Here is a 14,930-nt window from a genome sequence, read left to right on the forward strand (position 1 = left end):
TTTTCAAATGAGAGGGGGGAAAAAAAAACTGATGTCTGGTTCTCATGTGGTCCTGTATAATTTGATGACATTACAAACTAAATTTTCAATTCAGAAATCCCAGGGAAATATCAAAGAAGCAGAAAAAAAAAATAATTTTTTTATACATTAGCAGAAAGAATACTTTAAATTTTTTCTACGTTAACAGTAATACTGAGTGACAAAAAGAAGAGGAAAAAACAGAAGAAAAATGCAGTATTAGCAGTAAAATATATAAGGAAAAAAAATCTAAACATCCACCTGTCTATATATAGTCTTATGAAGTGGAATTACAGAATATTTTCATTTACTATGTTACTTATTTCTGGAACACTTGGATTTTAAAACTGAATACTATCAAGATACTGGTCAAATTTTGTTACACTGTGTGCATGTACAAATATGAAACAACATATCCCATAATTACATACATCTATAATGCACCAATAAGAAAATGTGGAAGAAAAAAACTCTGAATACTATGGAATTATTTTTGTAAATAAGAATAAAATGTATTTTAAATATCTAGTTATATCCAAAATCTTTTCAATCTACTCAAAAAATAAGTTCCAAATTCATACCTTCTTACAAATATCCAACAAAGACTTATAAAACTTTTTATCAACAGTTCGAAAAATTTGAAAGTGCAGTACAGAGAGTCCACAAATTCCAACATACTTGTCTCTCTGGTCAATTTCAGAAGGTTCTCCTTATAAAATAATAACACAAGAGAAAAATACACTTAAATTATGTTTATAAGGCAATGCAAACTTTGCAAACAAAAACCCCAAAATGTGATCTATATTACCAAGTTTGGCTTCTACATTTGCAAAAATTGAGTGAATACTATGTGCAAATTCTTCAGCAAAAGTGCTATTCTTTGACACAGATACTCCACCATTGAGAGAATCAAACTGTTGTTCTATACAGGCCTATACAGGAGATATTTAAGAGAAATTGAGGCTCTTAATCATAAAGAATCAAACATTTAAAATATATGATAAACACCTATAGTTATCATTTTAATATTATTAAAACTGAAACACAGATTCTTACTTTAGTACCTAAGTCCTCTTGACTGAAAAATGTGTATATACTTATACATCTGACTACAATTATGTGAAAGTAATAAAACTAAACCCCAAATATCTAATTCTGGATAAACAGATATCCAAAATGATGCTTAAGAGGTGTACAGAAGATATTTCTGATGACACACTGGGAAGCATGTTTTTATTTTACTTTGCACTCTCAAGGGTAGAACCTGTATTTTTTTCTGTTTACATTTGCTTTCCTAGCACTTTATTATAGTATGTGTGGAAATATCCCCTGGCAAAAGAATAAATATCAAAAATAGTTACCTTCTGAATCTAATGAACAGTTAAATTATAAAAACAAAAGCTGGGATTACTCTATTTAAATTGTGATCATGAGCAATATAAATTAAAAGTTACCCCGAAGCACATGTAAAACAGAATATAATCCAATCTCTTGGGGACACTACCTAAGTCAGACCTCTCCAATAGAACTTCCTGTGATGATGGAAACATTCTGATTATGTGCTATCTGATTAACAGTTTGCCAAGAATTACATGTGACTATTAGGTAATGGTAATACCTAAATGTAGCTATTATGACTAAGAAAGTGATTTTTAGGGCTAATGAGATAGCTCATAGTAGGCCTTGGTTTGATCCCCAGCACCAGAAAAAAAATAGGAAGTAATTAATGTATGCAGAATTTAAACATCTGTAGAAGGTGCTAAATGAACTGTGCAGACTCAACATTATATTCCTTGAGCCTAGGATGAATTCATCAGACTTTTTTTTAATGGTTTTTTACTTATACATGGACACAATATCTTTATTTTGTTTATTTATTTTTATGTGGTGCTGAGGATCGAACCCAGGGTCTCTCATGTGTGAGGCGAACACTCTACCACTGAGCCACAACCCCAAGCCCTCATCAGACTTTTTTAAGGTAGTTTTACAAACCTAAATCTAGAGGTATTTAACAACAAACAATATGTATTTAACAATAAAAAATATTTAACACAAACACTTAAATCTTAGTCCTTAATTTTCTCCTTTTACATAATTTAAAAGAAAACCCTCACCCCTAGTACAATCAATACACTTTTTTGTTTACTACTAGATACCAAAATAGTTATCAATTAATACACTAACAATGATTTTAAGTCAAAGCACTTTTTAAAGAAAAACAAACTCAACAGTATTCAAAAAATTCTTAGCTGAGTTAACTAATACAAGCTCATTGGTTATAGCCTGATACAGCTCTACTCACCTGAAATATCAGGCCATCAAGTAACTGCCCTTCTAGTTTTAACAAGAACTTTTCAAATGGCTTTAGTTTTTCTTCCTGAATTCCAAATTTGGAAGGGTTGTGATGTACAGACTTCAGTAACCTTGTAGAAAAGCAGGAAAAAGATCTTAAATCTACTTAAATGAATTATTAAAAACTCAAACTTTTTCCTCATTCTTATTTGGTGCTATACATTTGAAAATTTGAGCAGAATAATCCTCATACATGAAATTTTCTTTTGCTTCTTTATATCATCTTAAATTCAGATGCCTGGAGCTCTGTATATACCAGATATTTAGCGAATATTTATACATTGAATAAAACATAAAATAAAGTTTTAGAGCATGTAATAAAATGAAGCCAATTCAGAGAAAAAAAACATCACTTGAATAGAGTCCAAAGAAAAAAATAAATCAGAGTCCTAAGGCAGGTAAAGTAACATTTGACTCTTCTTAAGAATGAGGATGCTTGCCAGGTACACCTTAAATCCCACTGGCTCAGGAGGCTAAAGCAGGAGAATTGCAAGTTCGAAGCCAGCCTCAGCAACTTAGTGAGGACTTGAGCAACTGAGAAGACCCTGCCTCAAAATAAACAAATTTTAAAAAGGGCTGGGGATGTGACTCAGTGCTAAGTGCCCCTGGATTCAATCCCTGATACAAAAACAAAATGAATGAATATGCTTTATATAGGTTTATCATGCCCTCAGACAAATCCATCTCAAATTAAGCAACAGTAAGTACTATCTTCATAAATGTAAGAGAATAAAGTTATTTTAATTGATGTACCTTTTGTACATAGTCCAGTGGTCTTTCAGTGTGATATGATTATCAATAATTTCATCCAGAGTGAGCAAAACTGTCAGCAGTTCTCCCAAGTGCTCATACATAGTCTGTCAAAAAACCTTTAATGATTATCATTTAGTCACTAGTTAGAAATTAAGCCTTATATAGATTTTTAAAGTAAAATATTTGGGCTAATTACTGAATTAGTTTAAGCAGGGGGGTAACATCAGTTTATTAAACTACAGGTTTGATCCTCAAATGAGACTATCAGTCTTAAATAGAGAACCCTTTGCCCAATATTTCTTCCTTAATTATGACATTTTGCAGATTTATTGATTTATTTCACTGATCAAAGAGACTATGAAGAATGTGTACTGGGCCACAACCAGGAAAACTAAAAATAACAGTGATAGTAAGTAATGCCTCATCAACTACACAAGTGAAAAGAGAATATGAAAAAAAAATCCTATAAGAATCTTGGTATGATTGTTACACTTCCTAATCACACATACTCCAAAGTAAAACACAGTAAAAATGAGCTTTACTGGTCAAGTTAAATTACCTGAAAATGAACTCCAGTTGTCTCTATAATTTTGGGGGCAATCCTATAATAAAATAACACCCAAGTTAAAAAAATTGCTTTTTTTAAAGAAACAGTTCATTCTTATTTTAAAGAATATACACATTAGCAGAAGCTCTTAGAATTTTAATATGCACTCATCTTAAGGCTTCAGTCATTAAAATTTAAGAAATCTAAGAAATTACTACCATGTTCCTCTCTTCTAAGAAGGGAACTGCCGTATGCATTCAGACTGCTATCCCTGTGTACTCACAGGAAGGGACATGACAACATGTGGCCCATGAATAATCCTAGCGATTTAAACCTAAAAGATATATCCTGGATAATGACAGAAATAACAAAACTAAAGCTATTAGAATTCTTCAATTATCAGCTAGGCTCTTTGTATCCTAACCGAAGTGGTATTTTGGAACTAGGCCTCTCTTTGGTCAGATTGATTTCTTGTTCTTATTCCTACTGAAAAACATACTTCTAAGATTATACTAAAGTCAAAAGCCACAGAAAATTCATTTCACTTCCTTCCTAAACATCCAATTTACTCAACAATAAATAATTTATGATAGTATTTATATGTTAAAATACATATAGATATTTCAAAGAACACATTTTTTAAAATAAAGAGAAAATTCAAATAAATTTCATCCTTCAGGGTCGAGGTGGGGCTGGGAGAGACAGGGAGCTATACTCTCACTCTCCCCTGACACAGGGATAACTTCACTGATAAGCCAGAACAAAAAAGTACCTGATAAGAAATGCATGAGAATGAGAGTAAAAACATTCTACCCATTTATGAAGAGTTAAGGTACATTTAGAACAATGAATTAATGATTTAGAGTTAAGGTATACTTAGAACACATTTAGAACAATGAATCAACTGATGACCAAAGTAACAGTGCCAAAGTTGCCATGGAATCTTAATAAATAACTTCTATGGGCCTCATATATCTCTTCTTATCATTAAGAGTGCTAGTCAAGGGGCTGGGGTTGTGGCTCAGTGGTAGAACGCTTGTCTAGCACATGTGAGGCACTAGGTTTGATCCTCAGCACCATATAAAAATAGATAAATAAAAGTATTATGTCCATCTACAACTAAAAATTAAAAAAATTAAAAAGAGCCCTAGTCAAACATCTAAACAAAATTACTGTAAGGATATAATTAAATAGTAAATGTGAGAAAATGTTTAAGTATAAAGAATTAATCAAATGGTAGATATTATTGTGTGGTAGTAAGAATAGCAAACGCTCTAGGAAAACTTGATCACGTTTCTTAATTTAGGATAGTGGTCCCTAAATTTGTAAGATTATAGGACTACAAAATTTTTTCAGTATAGATTCCTTAACTCCACTCCTCAGGACCCCTGATTTTAAGAAAAAAAGTCTCATGAATCAGGAAACTACTAATGTAGATAAGAAAGGAGTGAAGAGAGAGTATAGTGCAAGAATAAATTCCACATTAGTTTTTTTCTATATGGTCAAATTTCTTCTAAGTTTTTTTTTTTCTGGTTGACATTCTCATTCAGACAAATAATGGGGTCATGCACTATGGTAGAAATTGTGCTTATTAATTTATGTAATGTACCCATAAGTAGCACTTAAAACATTGTAAGCATTCAAAGAATGCTGAATAAATAAGTGAATAAAAAACTATTTCAGATGTTTAGTTTTTTAAAAGACATTTCCTTTATCTCTAATATAAAAGCAAAAACATATGTAAAATCCATTACTTGTTACTGATATAGAGGGCGGCCAACTGATGGACTACATTCATCACCACTTCATAGCATCTCGTAACAAAACAAGACAGTTCCTGAAATGATAAGTTGAGTATGTTTTACAAAATTGCCTTTAAATGTCATCTTTTTAAACTAATTTTTATGGTAAAGAATCTTTGAAAAATAATCAATTTCTAGTAAAATATCCAATTACCCACAAGTCAAATAACTTAAGCATTCCTCAAGCAATCAATTAACTCACTTCCTGCATCCCAGGCCATTCCTAGTTCTGTTCCCACTGCACTTCATTCATACTTCTATTTTAAGTCTAATTGTTCTAGCTATTCATATAACATCGAAGTGGGATTCATTCCGTCTTTGAATATCTATTGAGTAGCATGGTAGCTAACACTGAATTATTGCTCAGCATGAATGAAGGAGCTCAAAGGCTGCCAGTTTTGGAAAATAGGAAGATGAGAGAAGGGGTCTAGAAATCACTTCAAATATTAAGTACCTTTATAATCTATAAGTGGGCTTGGCACACAATAAGTGAAGTATCAATTACTCCAGGGTTGTGCTTGTCATTAAACAATAAATTCACATCTGTTGTATCTCAGACCTCGACTTTTAAACCCATAGAAAGTGTGTATCTAAAATATTTAAAATCTGATTAAATTTAAAACTATTTTAAATTTTAAGCTCTATGAGGGCAGCAATTTTTGTTGGTTTTATGTACTGTTGTATCCTCAGCACTAAGAGTAGGTGTATAGACATCACAAAGTGTATTTACACAAATCAATACAGCTATAACACCACTAAGCAATATAATCTTATGGGAATACTGTTGTAAATTCAGTCCTCTGTTGACCGAAACAGTTACATGGCACATGACTGTATGTGCAATTATATTAAAATGCATTTTTTTCTTAAAAAATGCATGATGACACAAAATATTTGAAAGAATTATAAAATGATAAATCAAGAAAATGCCAACTAGAACAGAGTTGAGGCAGCCATATTACTATCAAACAAAACAGATTTTATGAGCATTACTATAGCTAATCACTACACAGGTTGAACATCCTTTATCTGAAATGCTTGGAACCAGATTTGTGCTTTGGCTGGAATACCTGAGAATATTTGCATATACATAATGAGATATCCAGGGGATGGGAACCAAGTCTAAATATGAAATTCATTTGTTTCATATATCCCTTATACACATAGCCTGCAGGCAACTGGATACAGTATTTTTATTAATCTGGGTTATGATATTTTCTACTTGTGATTGTCACATCAGTGCTCAAATGGTTTCAGATTTTGGAGCTGAATGTTTTAGTATTTTGGGATAGGAGATTCTCAACCTGTATATGTAACATATATTTACACAAATATATATATAATGTTTTTTAGTTGTCAATGGATCTTTATTTTATTTATTCATATGTGGTGCTGAGAATTGAACCCAGTGCCTCCCACATGCTAGGTAAGCGCTCTACCACTGAGCCACAACCCCAGCCCCCACAATTATATATTATATAATTATTATCATAGCTTAAGAGTCACCTCATAGCAATAAAAGATTAAATTTATCAGGAATCATTAAAAATTCTAAATTTGTATACACAGGATAAAATATCTGCAAATTAAGAAATGCAAATTTGATAAAACTAAGGGGAGAAACTGACACATTTACTGAAACCCTATAAACTATATTTTTTAGACACTTTCCTATCCAGAAGACCTCCTGTTAGATTCTGCCAATAAGAGATTAGGAGGCAGGAAGAGGACATGCTTTCAATTTTTTGCTATTTTTATCAAGATACCTATGTAAGAGCACCTCACCCCAACAATGGAAGTTTGCACCAGTATCCAGTTTCTTTTAGCACTTCAAATATAACCTCAAACCACCCTCTCAAGGTACCAGCACAGGCAGGGCCAAATCCTCAGGGATATGAACACCAATTCCACATGGTTATTTCAAGCTCCTAGATTCTGGAAAACCCAACTTTTTCCTTCTGTTCCCTTGATGTTGAGGTCATATCTACTTCCTTTGGATTACCTATTTTGTTCTTTCAGTCCTCTAATTCCTGTGTAACCAATTCTTTATATTAAATACCCTCTTTTAAAAATATTATTGTGTATATCTAAGGTATGCAACATAATTAGTTTTTTGTCAAATGCAGCTAAAATCTATTCATTTAAAACAATTCCATATAAAATTTTATTGCTTATTGCCCCCATGTGGTAAATTAAGATTTCTAGACTTCTTGCTACACTATTTGCCATTTTGTAACCTCTGATCTAGATCTTTTGAAGGACCTTCTGTGATTTGTTTTCTAGATAAGACCTTGAATAACACATACCATCATCAACAAAGTGCTCTCAATTAGGTCAAGTAGACACCCCAGAAAGAAATTATAAGGATTCGAACCATATATTTGCATGCACAATTTGATAAAACATATCAAGTCTTAACAATCAGAAGGGAGGTGGAACTATGGATATTTTTTCTTTAGTCCTGATTTTTGTTTTTGTCACTTTGTGCATTATTGTATGCTCTCCCGCTGGGGCAGCAAGGGAATAGAGATTATTTCATGCTTTTGATTAAATCAAGCCAAAAGATATGGAATCACTAAAACTCTTCAGAGATACAAAGCATATCTAAATTGAAATATTCTATTAGAAGCATCAAGCACCGCTGCTTTTAACAATCTCATCAATGCTCATTCAACAGCTTAAGCTTCACCATTTACAACTTTCCCACATGTAATTTATCTTCTTCCACAAGGTACAAAGTTGAAGTGACTATAAAAAGCATGATAAATCATCCTTTAAAAAATTATGCAAAGAAACTGATTTTGATACCTTATTCCTCTAAGAGTGCTTGGAAATTTTTCAGAAGTCTATCTCTTAAACTACAATCCAATGCTTATTAAGTGTCTCACAGAGCACACATATCCTTAGCATGTAAAGTTTTCAGAACTTTCTAAGTTGGGATTTATTCAAACTTTTAAAAGAGAAAGCTCATTAAAAAGCAAAAATCACTTACCTGTAAGAATGAAATAAATCTCCCCATTTGAATTTGGCAATCACCTTCCACCATGCTGGAATCTGTAGCTTTAAAGGACAACATGAATAATTACATTTCAATTTTTTCGTCTGAATTCAACACCAAAACACACTTATTTTTTTAATTAGGACATCTTCTAATCCACATAGTATTTATTATATTTTTTTCTTGTCTTTTTCTTCATTATTTTAATCTGCATAACATTAAAGAATTTTTACTGAAGAGAAAAATTCGACATTAGTCATACAATTAAAAGTAACCATCTGCTTCACTATTAAATGAATTCAAGAAAAATCCTCATCTAATTATGGTACTTTTGGGGGTTAGTTTGATTTGGTATCTGGGATTAAACCAAAGGGTGCTACACCACAAGCTACATCCCCATTGCCTTTTCAGTTTTGAGGCAGGGTCTTGCTAAGTGGCTGAGGCTGGCCCCAAACTTGTGATCCTCCTGTCTCAGCCTCTGGTGGTGTAACAGGCATGCATTACCATGCTTTGTAACTTACGAAAATACCACAAATCAGTTTTAGAGAATTCTCTTGTTTAACCAACCAAATAAACCAACAAAAACCTGGAATTTTTTTTTCTCACACTAATACATGACATAATCATGTTCTGTCAACTTTCTGTTCATTTCAATCTCATTACCACAATACCATTTTGAAACTTTAAAACATACCTCCTTCTCCATAAAACAAGAGCCCATTGTAAAACTTAGTTTCAGCCTGTTTAAAAAATAATAAAATAATTTTAAACACTGTTTTGTTTTCAAATTTCTAGGCTCTCTTATTTATACTTAACAACAGAGGACTACAACATCACTTACAAATTTTTTTTTAATTTCAAAAGCTACTTACAAGTAAATTCAATTTTTCTTAAGATTAACAAATATGTTACTGATACTCAAAGCTCTATCCTGATTTCTTTAGCCTTGACTCATCTGACCACCCTCATTGTTCCACACTGTTCCACTAGTTAATAGATAGCAACCACAGTGTCAAAGAGTGAGAGGGAAAAAAAGATGACACTTAAACCAACTTTTATCAGAGTGTAAATGGCTCTTGGGTAAGAAAACACAAAACCAAATAGATACTAAGGATTCAAAGGTTTTTTTAAGAAATCAGTTATATCTAGCTAGCCACTACATATGGCAGGTAACACCAACTTGGGAGGTATCCAGACCTGGATTCAATCTGTTAAGATGCAAGACATTAGACAAGTGACACCCTCTTTAAGCCTGAGTTTCTTCTATTCCTCACCTACCTCCCTGAGTTAGGGAGGACTAACCATATTAGCATGGTGTTTGGCACACAAGAAGTACGCAATGGTGTTATAACTATTAGTATCTTACTATTAGTATTATTACTGTTATTTCAAATAATTCATTTAATATTCAATATTCATAGAACACCACACATATACAAGCACTTTTTTGCTCTAAATGACCTGGTTTTAAAGTTTTAGATATAAAAATAATTACCTCATATTTTAATTTCTTGATTTCACAACAAAGTGCAGCATAAACAGTGATGACTTTGTTTAAAACCTAGTTTCATGAGAGAAAAGAAAATAGAAAAAGTAAATTTTAAAAAATAACAAAAGCATTTTTTTTAAAATACATTTTTAGGTTTAGGACTTTGTACCTTGTTTTCAGTCTTTATGAGTTCCAAAAGGGAAGACTGTTCATAAGGCAAAAGCTATAGAAACAAAGAAAAAGAACATTTCTTTTTAATCTGGAAAAAAAAATCACTGAAATTTTAAATACATGAATTGAGACTATCTATACTCTGTTTAAACTTGTGTTAGACCCTGTACTCAGCACTAAAACCCAACCAACTTGTTTGTTCAAAACAATCTCAACAGAGGAAGTAAAAAATAATAATAAGCTCAAGAAGGAAAAATAAACAAGCTCAAGAAGAAATGACCCAACATAACACCACTATGCTGAAAGACTGTAGTTGTGCTCTGGGACATAAGGTGGTTGATTATAAATGCAGTGCAATAAAATGCTAAGTAATGAGATAATACTAATCAATAAATTCTATTAATTATGAACATGGGAAAGGACAACTATCATTTTGGAACTCATTATGCAGGCATACATTCAGTAAAATATGGTCTGAGATGTAGCTTAGTGGTAGAGCACTTGCCTAGCATGTGTGAGGCCCTGTGTTCAATCTCCAGTACCAAAGAGGGGAAAAAAACAATTTACAATTTAGTAAGATGTTAATATGATACCTAAAAGGGAGAAGTAAGTTATCATAAAGAACAGAACAAAGAAGAAAAGAGAAAATATCATCTTTTCTTGTATAAATCAAAGACCCAAAATCACTTAAAAATGCAGTCTTGGGTTCACTTATCTTCTAAGACCAGCTCACAATCTACCTCTTTCACAAAGCCTTCCTATAATCATCATCTACAAGTGATGACTTTTAAGTTTCAGATCTTTCTACAATTAAATATTTATGTAGGTAAATAACCTTATTATTATGTTGGAATTTGTTTTCAGAGATTTTGCCTGATTTTGTGATTCCCCGAAAGTACTACTACTCTTGTGGAGTTAGAAACATGAAACAATTGCCCAATAATGGAATTAAGAAGATTCCAAAGAAAGCAACAGGGATCAGGAAGGTTTTGTATAATGATAAAATTTAAGAGATTAGAATGCTTCAGTGGGGGAACATAAAAGCTAAGAGATTATTTCACCCTTTTATAAAATCTGAGAGTTGAGAGAAACACCAATGTTTATGATCACAACTATGAGGCTCTTAAAGCTCAAGAATAAGTCTTTAAAAAACAAGAAGTTTTACTGAAAAAAATACAGAAACTCATTACCTTCAGAGATAATACAGGTTGACAATGGCAATTTCCTAGTGAAATTCCTATAATTTATATACAATGATTCTGATAGATGTGTCAAACAAAAAAAAAACAAAAAAAAACAGACAGCAACAAATTTAGCTTAAAGATTTTTTAAAGGAAAACTATGCTTATCCAGTCAGCAAGACAGAAAAGTTTAGCGTAATTTCATTTTACAAATACATAAAGCATTAGTAAGGCAATTTAGAGTAGCAGATAAGGAATGTGCTCTGGAACTAAACTGCCTTTTATTGATTTGTCACTTAAATTCACTTTTTGAGTGTGTTGCTTAACTTTTCCATTCCTTTATTTTTCATTTGCAAACAGAGATGATACAGCATTGTTGTGGGATTTTAAAAGTCAATACCTCTCTTACAACACAAGAATAAAAAGTCCAATTTTAAAATGGGCTAGGGCCAGGTACAGAGGCGAGCACCTGAAGTCCCAGCTACTTGGATGGGAGGCAGAGATAGGAGAATCCCCTGAGCCCAAGAGTTTGAGGCCAGCATGGGCAACAATGGAAGACCCTGCCACCTCCTCCCACCCCTGACAAAAAAAAAAGGAAGAGCAGAGGATCTGCACAGACATTTCTCTAAAGAGAATTTCTCCATTTGTATAAATGGCCAAGAGCACAGGAAAAGATGCTCAACATCATTAGCCATAGGAGAAATAGCCATATGAAATTCAAATCAAAACCACAATAAGATATAATTTCATACCCACTAATATGGCTATAATAATTTTTTTAAGAACATAATATCAAGTGTTGACAATGATATGGAGAGAAACTGGAACCCTCATACATTGATGGTAGGAATGTAAAACGGTGTGGCCACATTGGGAAAAAGTCTTACAGATCCTTAGAAAATTAAACAGCATATGACACAGCAATTCCACTGAGGCTTACACTTCAAGAGATATGAAAACATGTCTACAAAAAACTTGTACACGAATGCTCACAGCGGCAACTGTGAGCACAACTCTATTCCAAAAAGGAAAACCTCAACTATTTAGCAATTGATGAATGCATAAATACACTGTATTTGCATTTCATACAAAGGAATATTATTCAGCAATAAAAAGAAAGTAAGACATGCTCATGAGCCTTATATGGATGAGCCTTAAAAACATTACGGTAAGTAAAAGAAGTTGGACACAAAGGGCTACATATTGTATGTCTCCAATTATGAAATGTTCAAAAGGGACAAATCCATAGAGAGATAAAGTAAACTGATTGGTGATAGCCTAGAGTCAGTGGATATTGGTGTAGCACAATATGGAAGCAGGGGTGACTAAAAGGTGCAAGATTTTAGGGGTGATAAAAATGTTCTAAAACTGACAGTGGTGATGGCTGCACAATTCTGTAAATAAACATAAAAAAAAAGATCACTGAATTGTACAATTTAAGGGGGTTAATTTTATGATATGCAAATTACATCTCAAGAAAGCTGTCATTAACAAAAAGGCAATGTGTGACTTAGGACAGACACAGTATATAAATGCTCAACAAATATTAATTATTATTTAAGTGGAAATAGACCAGTTTCAAAGACAGAACAAGAGAGTAATCTCAAAATGTAACAGAGTAAGAGTAACACATTAAACAATCACTCCCACTTCAATATCTCCAATATAACACAAAGAAACTTTTTGAAAATGATGAAAATATTCTTATATCTTGATTGGGATACAAGTTATGGGCATACATGTTGGCAAAATTCACTGAACAGTATCCTTAAAAATCAGTACTTTTCAGTGTATGAAAATAACCTCCATAAGAACAAACAAGCCAAGCTTAAATAGTCTATCCAGCATTCTTATTATTTTTTTAGTGATGAAAAACAATGACCAAGTCAAAAAGCTGGAGCTTGTACCACTCTGACACTAACATCTTCAAGAATCATTCTTTCAAAAAACAAATTTTAAAAACATCTACCTAGCTTAGAGAAAAGAAAGTTAACAATTTTCTGTAATTTCTTTTTACTCTTAAAGATTGAAAATAAAATATATTTTCTACTTTAAAATTGAAGTTTAATATATTCTAGGTCCTGAAAATATATACATAAGTAAAATAATCAAACCAAATCAAACCTTTAATGCTATAGGATCAAGATTGAAATCCCAAACATCTCCAATTGAATCATCCAGCGCGTCCTCGATTCTTCTCAATTGAGATGTATATTCCTCCAGAAATTTTCCATAATTCTTAAGTTGGACTTCAGCATGAATTTCTAAATTTAAATTTTAAAACAGTATGTTAGAGCCACAAGTAATGAATTACAGAACACATACTTCAAATAACCTCAGAAATCACAGCAAAGCATTGTTAATTATTACTTTGGAATGTCTGGACTTCTTGAAAATAAAGTTCCAAAGTTAAACAGTAATTCAGCCTTCAACTTTTTCCAAATGCATAAAACAATTTTAAAAGCAGTGACCCATTTACCCAGGACTTCTAACCAATCTGAATAATGCCTCTGACAACTCAATGTCTTGATTCTATGTTTTAGTGAGAAACAACTCTACTGAAAAATATAAATATTCACAACCTGGCCTAAAGCAGGTGCAAAAATCTACATTGAGCTGGGGCTATGGCTCTAGGGCTTGCCTAGAATGTGCAAGGACCTGGGCTCAATCCCCAGCACTACAAAAATAAACAAGCTGCTGGCTGTGCTGGTAACTTAAGCCGGGCACAGCACACCTGCAAATCCAGCAACTCAGGAGGCTGAGGCAGAAGGATCACAAGTTCAAAGCCAATCTCAACAACTTAGCAAGACCTTGGTTTCAAAATAAAACATAGAAAGGACTGAATATGTGGCTCAAGGGTTAAGCACCCCTGGATTCAATCCCCAGTGCCCCCCCCCAAAAAATCTGTATTGTTAAAGAAGCAACATTTTTAGATGATAATTTAAGAATATTTTTCTCATAATGCCTAAAACTTTACCATGTTTTATAATTTGTTAAATTATTTAACTATAAAAACAAGTTGGAAAAGTAAAGTCAGAACAAAATACTGTGCTGCTATTTACAGAATTAACACAATTCATGACTTTAAGCTTAAAGTCACTGGAATAAACCATATTTTAAAAATGCCAGATCATCAAAATTAATGAAAGTAATTACTTCATCCTATACATAAGAATTATTTATTCACAAAGGCAGCAAATTCAAGTTTCTTTTATTGATGTGTATAACTATTCAATCTTTGTCTTCTAAAAAAAGAAAATTTTTCTTTTCAAATTAGCAATATGGGGCTGGGGTTGTAGCTCAGTGGTACAGTGCTTACTTAGCATATGTGAGGCACTGAGTTTGATCCTCAGTACTACATAAAAATAAATAAATAAAATAAAGGTATTATGTTCACCTACAACTAAAATTTGTTTTAAAAACTTTTAACTTAGCAATCTGAAGCAACTCTAAGATAAAGTATATTCTGACTCATGCTGTATTAAAGATCTACCTTCCTATTTTTCCTTAGTGTTTGCAACTCATGATCTGAATCAGAAGAACCAATTTAGCTCAATAAAGTTTCTATCTCATTACAGCATTAATCTAGGTAGTTTTGGAAAACATTTAGTCTAGATAT

General features: G+C 32.4%; 1 pseudogene across 1 annotated transcript in view; it reads right to left on the reverse strand.

Annotated features, from left to right (window-relative positions):
• LOC308658381 (WASH complex subunit 4-like) overlaps window positions 1-14,930 on the reverse strand; it is a 54,316-nt pseudogene that overhangs the window by 37,445 nt on the left and 1,941 nt on the right. The window contains exons 2-12 of the transcript XR_014024305.1: window positions 13,436-13,575; window positions 10,129-10,182; window positions 9,966-10,031; window positions 9,165-9,210; window positions 8,465-8,532; window positions 5,425-5,507; window positions 3,683-3,725; window positions 3,124-3,227; window positions 2,321-2,441; window positions 827-950; window positions 600-727 (exon numbers count right to left, since the gene is read on the reverse strand). The product of XR_014024305.1 is annotated as a WASH complex subunit 4-like (transcript). The remainder of the gene's footprint in view (window positions 1-599; window positions 728-826; window positions 951-2,320; window positions 2,442-3,123; window positions 3,228-3,682; window positions 3,726-5,424; window positions 5,508-8,464; window positions 8,533-9,164; window positions 9,211-9,965; window positions 10,032-10,128; window positions 10,183-13,435; window positions 13,576-14,930) is intronic.

Source organism: Spermophilus citellus, assembly GCF_964194105.1.
Source record: "Spermophilus citellus genome assembly, chromosome: 10".
Lineage (NCBI taxonomy): Eukaryota > Metazoa > Chordata > Mammalia > Rodentia > Sciuridae > Spermophilus > Spermophilus citellus.